This window comes from Littorina saxatilis, linkage group LG12 (assembly GCF_037325665.1).
Source record: "Littorina saxatilis isolate snail1 linkage group LG12, US_GU_Lsax_2.0, whole genome shotgun sequence".
Classification (NCBI taxonomy): domain Eukaryota; kingdom Metazoa; phylum Mollusca; class Gastropoda; order Littorinimorpha; family Littorinidae; genus Littorina; species Littorina saxatilis.
This window is the reverse complement of record NC_090256.1, coordinates 5,718,610-5,730,938: the sequence shown is the minus strand read 5'-3', so window position 1 is coordinate 5,730,938 and position 12,329 is coordinate 5,718,610.

The following is a 12,329-nucleotide window of genomic DNA, read 5'->3' as shown; positions in this document are numbered from 1 at the left end:
TGAGCAGTGAAGCAGGATTCGGATTGGATTATTTACAGACTTAAGATTCAAACTCTTGGTTTAATAAAACTGAAACGTCTGAAAACCATTCATTGCAAACTCGTTCATGTAAGAGGCATCTTTCAGATAACACATTTACTAGCTAATGTTTTGACGGCGATAGTTCTGCCGGATCGAGTCACCCTGTGTAAAGATTCCGCCCTTCCCATGTAAGCAGTTTTGTAAACTTCCACAGAACTGTCCTGGCTTTGACGTGGAATAAGAGCGTAGCATCATCCCACTTGGAAATATACCACAGAACTGTCCTGGCTTTGACGTGTAATAAGAGCGTAGCATCATCCCACTTGGACATATACCACAGAACTGTCCTGGCTTTGACGTGTAATAAGAGCGTAGCATCATCCCACTTGGAGATATACCACAGAACTGTCCTGGCTTTGACGTGGAATAAGAGCGTAGCATCATCCCACTTGGAGATATACCACAGAACTGTCCTGGCTTTGACGTGGAATAAGAGCGTAGCATCATCCCACTTGGAGATATACCACAGAACTGTCCTGGCTTTGACGTGGAATAAGAGCGTAGCATCATCCCACTTGGAGATATACCACAGAACTGTCCTGGCTTTGACGTGGAATAAGAGCGTAGCATCATCCCACTTGGAGATATACCACAGAACTGTCCTGGCTTTGACGTGGAATAAGAGCGTAGCATCATCCCACTTGGAGATATACCACAGAACTGTCCTGGCTTTGACGTGGAATAAGAGCGTAGCATCATCCCACTTGGAGATATACCACAGAACTGTCCTGGCTTTGACGTGGAATAAGAGCGTAGCATCATCCCACTTGGAGATATACCACAGAACTGTCCTGGCTTTGACGTGGAATCAGAGCGTAGCATCATCCCACTTGGAGATATACCACAGAACTGTCCTGGCTTTGACGTGGAATCAGAGCGTAGCATCATCCCACTTGGAGATATACCACAGAACTGTCCTGGCTTTGACGTGGAATAAGAGTGTAGCATCATCCCACTTGGAGATATACCACAGAACTGTCCTGGCTTTGACGTGGAATAAGAGCGTAGCATCATCCCACTTGGAGATATACCACAGAACTGTCCTGGCTTTGACGTGGAATAAGAGCGTAGCATCATCCCACTTGGAGATATACCACAAAACTGTCCTGGCTTTGACGTGGAATCAGAGCGTAGCATCATCCCACTTGGAGATATACCACAGAACTGTCCTGGCTTTGACGTGGAATCAGAGCGTAGCATCATCCCACTTGGAGATATACCACAGAACTGTCCTGGCTTTGACGTGGAATCAGAGCGTAGCATCATCCCACTTGGAGATATACCACAGAACTGTCCTGGCTTTGAGGTGGAATCAGAGCGTAGCATCATCCCACTTGGAGATATACCACAGAACTGTCCTGGCTTTGACGTGGAATAAGAGCGTAGCATCATCCCACTTGGAGATATACCACAGAACTGTCCTGGCTTTGACGTGGAATAAGAGTGTAGCATCATCCCACTTGGAGATATACCACAGAACTGTCCTGGCTTTGACGTGGAATAAGAGTGTAGCATCATCCCACTTGGAGATATACCACAGAACTGTCCTGGCTTTGACGTGGAATCAGAGCGTAGCATCATCCCACTTGGAGATATACCACAGAACTGTCCTGGCTTTGACGTGGAATAAGAGCGTAGCATCATCCCACTTGGAGATATACCACAGAACTGTCCTGGCTTTGACGTGGAATAAGAGCGTAGCATCATCCCACTTGGAGATATACCACAGAACTGTCCTGGCTTTGACGTGGAATAAGAGCGTAGCATCATCCCACTTGGAGATATACCACAGAACTGTCCTGGCTTTGACGTGGAATCAGAGCGTAGCATCATCCCACTTGGAGATATACCACAGAACTGTCCTGGCTTTGACGTGGAATCAGAGCGTAGCATCATCCCACTTGGAGATATACCACAGAACTGTCCTGGCTTTGACGTGGAATAAGAGCGTAGCATCATCCCACTTGGAGATATACCACAGAACTGTCCTGGCTTTGACGTGGAATAAGAGCGTAGCATCATCCCACTTGGAGATATACCACAGAACTGTCCTGGCTTTGACGTGGAATCAGAGCGTAGCATCATCCCACTTGGAGATATACCACAGAACTGTCCTGGCTTTGACGTGGAATCAGAGCGTAGCATCATCCCACTTGGAGATATACCACAGAACTGTCCTGGCTTTGACGTGGAATCAGAGCGTAGCATCATCCCACTTGGAGATATACCACAGAACTGTCCTGGCTTTGACGTGGAATCAGAGCGTAGCATCATCCCACTTGGAGATATACCACAGAACTGTCCTGGCTTTGACGTGGAATAAGAGCGTAGCATCATCCCACTTGGAGATATACCACAGAACTGTCCTGGCTTTGACGTGGAATAAGAGCGTAGCATCATCCCACTTGGAGATATACCACAGAACTGTCCTGGCTTTGACGTGGAATCAGAGCGTAGCATCATCCCACTTGGAGATATACCACAGAACTGTCCTGGCTTTGACGTGGAATCAGAGCGTAGCATCATCCCACTTGGAGATATACCACAGAACTGTCCTGGCTTTGACGTGGAATCAGAGCGTAGCATCATCCCACTTGGAGATATACCACAGAACTGTCCTGGCTTTGACGTGGAATCAGAGCGTAGCATCATCCCACTTGGAGATATACCACAGAACTGTCCTGGCTTTGACGTGGAATAAGAGCGTAGCATCATCCCACTTGGAGATATACCACAGAACTGTCCTGGCTTTGACGTGGAATAAGAGTGTAGCATCATCCCACTTGGAGATATACCACAGAACTGTCCTGGCTTTGACGTGGAATAAGAGCGTAGCATCATCCCACTTGGAGATATACCACAGAACTGTCCTGGCTTTGACGTGGAATCAGAGCGTAGCATCATCCCACTTGGAGATATACCACAGAACTGTCCTGGCTTTGACGTGGAATCAGAGCGTAGCATCATCCCACTTGGAGATATACCACAGAACTGTCCTGGCTTTGACGTGGAATCAGAGTGTAGCATCATCCCACTTGGAGATATACCAGAACTCAACCGCCTGGCTGCTTCCTGTGCAGAGTTGGGATTTTTTGCTGAATGGATTCCGTCACCATGTGTCAATCCGCTGAGTCGATTCAGCCGAACATCCCCATTCTGCATGGATTCCGTCACCATGTGTCAATCCGCTGAGTCGATTCAGCCGAACATCCCCATTCTGCATGGATTCCGTCACCATGTGTCAATCCGCTGAGTCGATTCAGCCGAACATCCCCATTCTGCATGGATTCCGTCACCATGTGTCAATCCGCTGAGTCGATTCAGCCGAACATGCCCATTCTGCTTGGGAAGCAGCCCGATTGTTGATATCTGATTATATGTCCAAAGTAACGGGATGCCACGTAAAGGCTAGGTCAGCTCTGTGGTCAATATGATTGCTGCCAAACCAAGCCGAACTAGGTCGCCGATCGTTCGGCGAACGTTACACCGTGCCTGGTTCGGTGTACTAACTAGCGGCGAAATGTATCGGCGATACCGGTCATATGATCAAGAAATATCATGTGAGAAGACTCGTGATCGGTTGACAGCGTTATAGCCGTCAGTATCGTCACTCTTCAAGGTTGGAGATACAAAAATATTCAACCAATGAAAAGTCAGTTCGCCGATGACGCGCCGAACGTTTGCAGGATTGTATCGGCGAACCGTACCGCTGCAACCCAAAAATAGGGGAATCTCCTGATTTGATGACGTCGCAGAACGTTCAAAGTGGTTCGGTTGTAGTTGGTAGCGGGCTTTAGGAAACGGCTCGCGTTTTTATAAACAATATGTACACAATATATCTGACTCATGCAACAGGTTTAATAGGCTGGTTGTCGCGACATATGTCGCGCTACGTTACGTATACTGTCACCTGGTTGTCACGACATATGTCGCGCTACTGGCTCAGTCTGTTTGGTCGGTTCCGATTACCTCCCATGGATTCGAAAACCTATATGACCGTTTTTCTTTATTTTTCTCTCTGTTAATTCACCAGTGGCTATGTAACATGTGTTACAGAATTGCACCAGTGTAAGGGTTTGTTACTAGTTTTGGAATTCTGCTGGGGTACATGGGGCATTTTGAGTCCTGCTCGATGAAATGGTATGAGGTTCATTTGGATTTTACTGTATTGTTTTGGGTGGTGTGTTTTTTTAACAATTGTTGTGTTTTGTTGTAGTCAGTTCAGTGCGGTTCAAACTGACATAGCAGTTGATTTTTTTGCAGGAAGACTAACTTTCGTATAGTCATTTGAATTTTTAAACTGACCTTCCTTCCAATGTAGACCATATTGTACAGGACCACAGCGCTGTCCAGGCTTAGAATAACCACCTAAACACACACACACACAACAAGGACCGGGCTGCTTTCTGTACAGAGTTGTGGGTGGGGTTTTTTGAGTCACTTGAGAAAAAGTGACTCTATGTAATCGGTCAGTGTTAGTCTGTCCGGCCGGCCGTAGACACCACCTTAACGTTGGACTTTTCTCGGAAACTATCAAAGCGATCGGGCTCATATTTTGTTTAGTCGTGACCTCCAATGACCTCTACACTTTAACGATGGTTTCGTTGACCTTTGACCTTTTTCAAGGTCACAGGTCAGCGTCAAAGGAAAAATTAGACATTTTATATCTTTTCTCGGAAACTATCAAAGCGATCGGGCTCATATTTTGTTTAGTCGTGACCTCCAATGACCTCTACACTTTAACGATGGTTTCGTTGACCTTTGACCTTTTTCAAGGTCACAGGTCAGCGTCAAAGGAAAAATTAGACATTTTATATCTTTGACAAAGTTCATCGGATGTGATTGAAACTTTGTAGGATTATTCTTTACATCAAAGTATTTACATCTGTAGCCTTTTACGAACGTTATCAGAAAAACAAGGGAGATAACTAGCCTTTTCTGTTCGGCAACACACAACTTAACGTTGGGCTTTTCTCGGAAACTATAAAAGTGACCGGGCTCAAATTTTATGTGAACGTGACTCATTGTGTTGTGAATAGCAATTTCTTCCTGTCCATCTGATGCCTCATATAATATTCAGAACTGCGAAAGTGACTCGATCGAGCGTTTGCTCTTCTTGTTTTTCAATGAAATGTGTGACTGACGCAAAAATTCCCTGCTCTCTGCAGAAAGCAACTATAGGCTCGTGTTTGTTGATATACGAGTGGAAGGGTGCTCTTATCCCATGTAAAAGCCTGGCTGATCTGTGGAGATGAACATCATCTTTTACACGGGAAGAAAACTATCGTATACATTTAAACATGTTTGCTGTCCGAACTGCCGTAGCAGGATAACTTGCATGAAGACATATTTTTGTTTACTCATGATTTTGATCTTTAACGTTGTAGTTTGAATCCTGTGTCGTTATTGTTATTTGGGAAGTGTGGAGCTAGTGTGAGCTTTATCTTGATGGGTTCTTGTACCTAATACGATCACAGTCATTTCACACATGAGCAAACAATTTTAACAAACAAACTTCTTTCAAAGGACAGTTCAAGGGCAGGTTTTGTTTACTGACTTGGACTCTTTGTACAGTATTTTCAGCAGCAGTGTATGTTGAAATGCGTGTTATTAAACCCGATTCCAATGTATCTCAGAGTTTTGTTAGTTTGTTTGTTTGTTTGCTGTTTGTTTGTATTATTTTGATTTCACTACTCACGATCCCGAACGAACAAACAAAACAAGCAAGCAAAATCATAAATAAACAAACATAAAGTTTCACAGACAGGCACTTATAACAGGGAATATAAGGGCATTACTTTGATCTTTTTAACGACTTAATTCCAAACCAAGGATATTAGACAAAAGGGAAACATTTAGTGAGTATTTCGATGATTTTAACAATACACAGTGACAGTTCAAACAAAAAGGATACGCCATGTCACACAACGAAAAAATAAAACAACTCGCCGTTTTACAGAATGAATAAATCAAAACTGCCAACAAGTCAAATGTCACTGTTTGCTCGCATGGCAGTTTTATCATCTGTTCACCCGCATCACGTCTTACACCTGAGTATTTGTGTATGCCTGTGTGTGTGTGGGGGGGGGGGGGCATATATATAGATCTGTGTTTGCCTGTACTTTTATGAAAAGCCTGTCTTCCTGTCATCTGCCTGTTTTCTAATGGTATATAATAATTATAATGTATTATTTCAGCTTCACTGAGCGAAATGTCAACGGGTACTCGGGTAGCAAGCAATTTCGCCCGTCTTCATTTCACTCGCGAAACAAATCTTTCTTCATAGTCACCTGACTCCACTGCCAGGCTGGGTTTTCTTCTTCCACCGCCAGGCTGGGTTTTCTTCTTATTGCCACAGGTATGAATGCGCACACCCACACGGACATGTACCAACACACACACAACGAACATGTAACACCACTCGCACGCCCACACGGACATTTACACACACACACAACGAACATGTAACACCACTCGCACACACACACGGACATTTACACACACACACACACACACACACAACGAACATGGAACACCACTCGCACACCCACACGGACATTTACAAACACACACACAACGAACATGTAACACCACTCGCACACACACACGGACATTTACACACACACACACACACACACACACAACGAACATGTAACACCACTCGCACACACACACGGACATTTACACACACACACACACAACGAACATGTAACACCACTCGCGCACCCACACGGACATTTACACACACACACACACACACAACGAACATGTAACACCACTCGCACACCCACACGGACATTTACACACACACACACACACAACGAACATGTAACACCACTCGCACACACACACACGCGCGCACCCCCCCCCCCCACACACACACACACATACACACACAGTACGACCCCCCTCCCCCAACACACATGACTTCTGGAGGCGACAGACAAAAGACGGATAGCGGGGATTATTCGATCCCGAGAAGATGAGAGATACTGGATCTAGTAAGGCCAAAAAAAAAATATAGGTGTGGTTACGGTAACATAGCCAAAAAAAATAGGGTAGGAAGGTAGGCAATCACTTTTTTTTTTAAACTTTTTTTCTAATGTGTACAAATTAAACCTACTTGACAGGGAAATAAGTGTGCGACTCGGGCGCTTTCGCTTTCATTGCGTTTTCTGCACTCGTTTTCTTGTGTGTGTGTGGTTTTTTGACTCACATGCGAAGCAAAAGTGAGTCTATGTACTCACCCGAGTCGTCCGTCCGTCCGTCCGTCCGTCCGGACGTCCGTCCGTCCGGAAAACTTTAACGTTGGATATTTCTTGGACACTATTCACAAGGTCAAGGTCGCAGGGGCCATAAATGTTGTCTAAAAAACAGCTATTTTTCACATTTTTCCCATTTTCTCTGAAGTTTTTGAGATTCAATACCTCACCTATATATGATATATAGGGCAAAGTAAGCCCCATCTTTTGATACCAGTTTGGTTTACCTTGCTTCAAGGTCAAGGTCACAGGAGCTCTTCAAAGTTGGATTGTATACATATTTTGAAGTGACCTTGACCCTGAACTATGGAAGATAACTGTTTCAAACTTAAAAATTATGTGGGGCACATGTTATGCTTTCATCATGAGACACATTTGGTCACATATGATCAAGGTCAAGGTCACTTTGACCCTTATGAAATGTGACCAAAATAAGGTAGTGAACCACTAAAAGTGACCATATCTCATGGTAGAAAGAGCCAATAAGCACCATTGTACTTCCTATGTCTTGAATTAACAGCTTTGTGTTGCATGACCTTGGAGGACCTTGACCTTTGGTCAAGGTCACATGTATTTTGGTAGGAAAAATGTGTAAAGCAGTTCTTAGTGTATGATGTCATTGCTAGGTTTAGTTATTTGACCTCATGTAAAGGTCAAGGTCAAGCATGTGAGTCGTATGGGCTTTGCCCTTCTTGTTTTTTTTTGCAAATGTAATAAAAAGTTATAGGGTCGGCCCCTAAAAATAGGGTAGGTCGGGTTACCGTAACCACACCTATTTTTTTTTTAGGCCTAATGTCTGCGAATGATGGAAGTGAAATGGGTTTTAGGCCAAAAGATATGGTTCTGTGTAATTAGAGAAAGGTTGTCGCTGTCAGCTCCTGTAAAGAGAAGGCAAGACTCGGGGGGAACGAGGAAGAGAGAGACAGACCGACAGAAATTCAGACAGAAAGACAAACGGACACAGAGAGAGAGAAAGAAATGTAGAGAGAGAAGAGAAAAATTAAGAGTCTCGAGTCTCCTATCCTTGTCTTACCTTCTTGATTTTCATAGCAAGCCCATGCCATCTTGGCATGCAGTTGCTAGAGAGATAGAGACTGAGACATTGACTTTCTTTATCAAAGAGAAGAAATTCAAAGAGAGCTCGAGTTTCGTGCCTTTGTTTTGCCCGCATGGTGACCTTTAAACGACCCTGTTGTGTGTCTTTGTGTATAACTTTCTGGAGCTTAGCTGAACAAGCATGGTCTTTAGCGATCTTCTTAATATCAAAGACAACATAATCGATTTAGCCATCTTTACTGAAGGAAATGTCGACGAGCCGTCGCGATATAACCTTGAATGGTTGAAAACGACGTTAAACACCAAATAAAGAAAGACAGAAAATGTCGACGAGGAGTACTTAGGTTTACTTGTCTTGTGTGTAGAATAAATTCTCCAGCCAGTTGTAAACGGTTGCATCGTAAACATGAGAAGCACATTTTATTTGAAGAACCGTCTACCGATTCTTGTGAGTCAATGGACGATGTTCGGAAATAACTCCGTCGGTTTCATTTGGGTTCTGAAAGAGTGAGCTCCCTTGCTTCTTCAGAGACAAATGAATTCACACATGTTCCTGTCCCAGGTGTTTCAGATACACCCCTCACTAGTGATTGGGCTTTCCAATATTTGTCCCCGTAAAAGCAAGGGTATTCACTCTGATTTCAAACAAAAACAAAGAAACAACAAAATGGGAAAAAGAAGACTAGAAAGTCAAAAGATTTTTGTTCCGTGTGTTCATAAACATTTCACTCTTATCCTAGATAAACGCATCACGAGAAATACAGAAATAATACTCGTGACTTCTCTCTCCCACTCCCTCTCCCTCTCCCTCTCTCTCTCTCTCTCTCTCTCTCTCTCTCTCTCTCTCTCTCTCTCTCCACCCCACCCCCCCACCCCCCCTCTCTCTCTCTCCCTCCCTCTCTCTCTCTCGGAGTCTCGCGAGTGGTCGCTGTGGCAACTCCATCAAACCCGTGCATGTTTGCATTCGCCTTGTTATTATCAGGCGACGTCCAAGTAAATCCCGGCCCCACCGGGTCAGTCTACCCATGTGGTATTTGTGACCACAATGTCTCCTGGTCCCAAAAAGGCATTGGTTGTGATGACTGCAACATCTGGTTTCATCATGACTGTGTCGACCTGAACAGTGCAGAATGGGATACCCTCGACAGACACAAGAGCGCCTGCTGGGTATGCCCTCGTTGCGACAGTATAAACTGTGATAGCTTTACATTCAACAGCTTTGAGATTTCAATGACAAATTCTTTTAGCCCACTTGCTGATGCCAGCATTGACTCCTTCATCTCAGACTCACCTTTCTCCCCTACCAAGACCAGCAGCCCAAACCCCCGCCCCGACCGTAGCGCTAGGCCATCAAGGTCCCCGGGACGCTCCCCCAAACCGTCCAACCAGTCATCCTCTTCCCCCCATCTCCCCAAAAAGACAAACCTGCGGATCCTCACTGTAAACTGTCAAAGTATTATAGGTAAACAATCTGAGCTTAAGGCTTTATTGGACTATGTGAAACCTGACGTTGTATGTGCAACAGAGTCCTGGCTAAAGGGCGTTAAGCCAGGTAAATCTCCCTCGTCTGACTGCATCAAGTCATCTGAGATCTTCCCAGACGACTACACTACCTTTAGGAATGACCGGTCCTCCCTGGGCGGGGGCGTCTTCACGCTTGTCCGTAAAGACATTACAGCCGTCGAACAGGTTGACCTAGTCACAGACTGCGAACTTGAGTGGGTTAAACTCAAGTTACACAACACCAAAGACCTCTTCATAGGTACTTTCTACATGCCACACCGAAATGCAAACGACGTAAAGGAATTACAGAAATCCCTGAATCTCTTGTCGGACAACGGCAGGCGTTCACCACATGTGATAATCTCGGGTGACTTCAATTGTCCAGATATAGACTGGGACAATAACACCGTCCCCCCCGGTGCTAGCGATAGGGCGGTCCAACAGTCCCTCGCAGATGTCACCTGTGCTGAGCTCCTGACCCAAACCCAGACAAAACCCACACGGGGCCCCAGCGTCTTGGACCTTGTATTCACATCAAACCCCTCCCTCCTAAAGACCACTAGCCTAATTCCAGGCCTCGCTGATCACGACATTGTAGTCTCTGACTTTGATGTAAAGCCCCACATCGCCCCCCCTACCAAGCGTAAGTTCTACAAGTTCAAGGACGCCAAATGGGACCAACTGAAGGGTGACCTTGAGTCCGCAGCGACTACCATTGTCAACAAGTACAACAATGGCACCAACGCCGAAGATCTTTGGAACCTTTTCAAATCGTCTCTCTAGAGGAAAGATCACATTAGAAGAGAACGGGAAGGTGCTAACTGGAAAGCATGCTGCCAACCAATTTGCTGAAAGCTATGCAGCTGAGAGCAACCTCCATGTTAGCCCCGAGAAACAGAGAGAAGCAAGAAGAGAGAAAAGAGAGAGACCTGCCAGACAGTCGACAGTGGACGCCATGAGTCAACCACTCACACTCCACGAGCTGCACTCAGCTCTGAAAAAGTCAAAGGCGAAGAAGTCCCCTGGCCCAGACGGCATCACCAACGAGATGCTAACCCACCTTGGTAGTGCAGCAGAGAACAAGCTACTCGAGGTCTTCAACAGCAGCTGGCAAGAAGGATCGCTACCACAACTCTGGCGAGAAGCGATCATGATCCCCATCTTAAAAAAAGGGAAGGATCCAAAGAAGGCCACCAGCTATCGCCCAATCAGCCTCACCAGCTGTGTTGTGAAGACCCTGGAGAGAATTGTGAACGAGCGCCTCAGGTGGTACCTGGAATCCAGGAACCTCCTCGCCCCTGAACAAGCTGGATTCCGACAGTTCCGCAGCACTGAAGATCAGGTCACTTACCTGGCGCAAGAAGTTGAAGATGCCTTTCAGGAACAGAAGCTGGTCTTCGTCACCTGGATAGATCTTCAGAAGGCCTTTGACAAGGTCTGGAAAGATGGACTCCTTCTAAAACTGCTGAGGAAAGGCGTGTCCAGCAACATGTACCAGTGGATTCGCTCTTACCTCTATAACCGCAGGGCAAGAGTTAACGTCGACCAGACCAAAAGCAAGAAGTTCCTCCTTCGTCATGGCGTCCCTCAGGGCGGAGTCCTCTCCCCCACACTCTTCCTTCTCTTCATCGACGATCTGGTGTCTGAGATGCCCAAGGGGATCAAAGCTGCTCTCTACGCAGACGACCTTGTGATCTGGTGCAAGGAGGAGCACGCAAGTACTGCCACCTACAGAATGCAGCAAGCGGCAGATAGGCTGAACGCATGGGCAGAAGATTGGTGCGTCTCCATCAACAAGGAGAAATCTTCCACCACCCTATTCACACTGTCGCCAAAGCAGAAAGCCGGAACCATTAGGCTTGGTGGAACTCCTCTGAGAGAGGATGAAGAAGCAACGTACCTTGGTGTCACCTTTGATAGACGGCAGACCTGGAAACCACACATTGCACAGGCAGAGACGAAGGCCCGGCGCAAGCTAGCCATACTCAGGAAGCTGGCAGGTACCACCTGGGGAGCGAACGAGAAGATACTGAAGACAGTATACCAGGGAACAATCAGACCCCACCTCGAGTACGGCTCCACAGCGTGGTCAACCTCAGCCAAGACAAACCTGCAGACCCTTGACCGTGTGCAAAACCAGGCCCTCCGACTCATCACCGGTGCAATGAAATCCACGCCCATCAAGGAAATGGAGAAGCTTACCACCATCCAACCCCTCTGTCAGAGAAGAGAAGCCAAGACTATGGTACAGGCCGAGAAGCTCAAGTGCCTACCCGACCACCCCATGAAGCACAGACTGAGCAACCTCACCAAGAACCGGCTTAAACGGAGCAGTTTTGTACACGAGAGCAAGAGACTTTCTCGACAGTACAGGGAAGTCCTTCCACAGAACACTCTACCTCTGACTCAAGAAGAAGAGGAAACCCC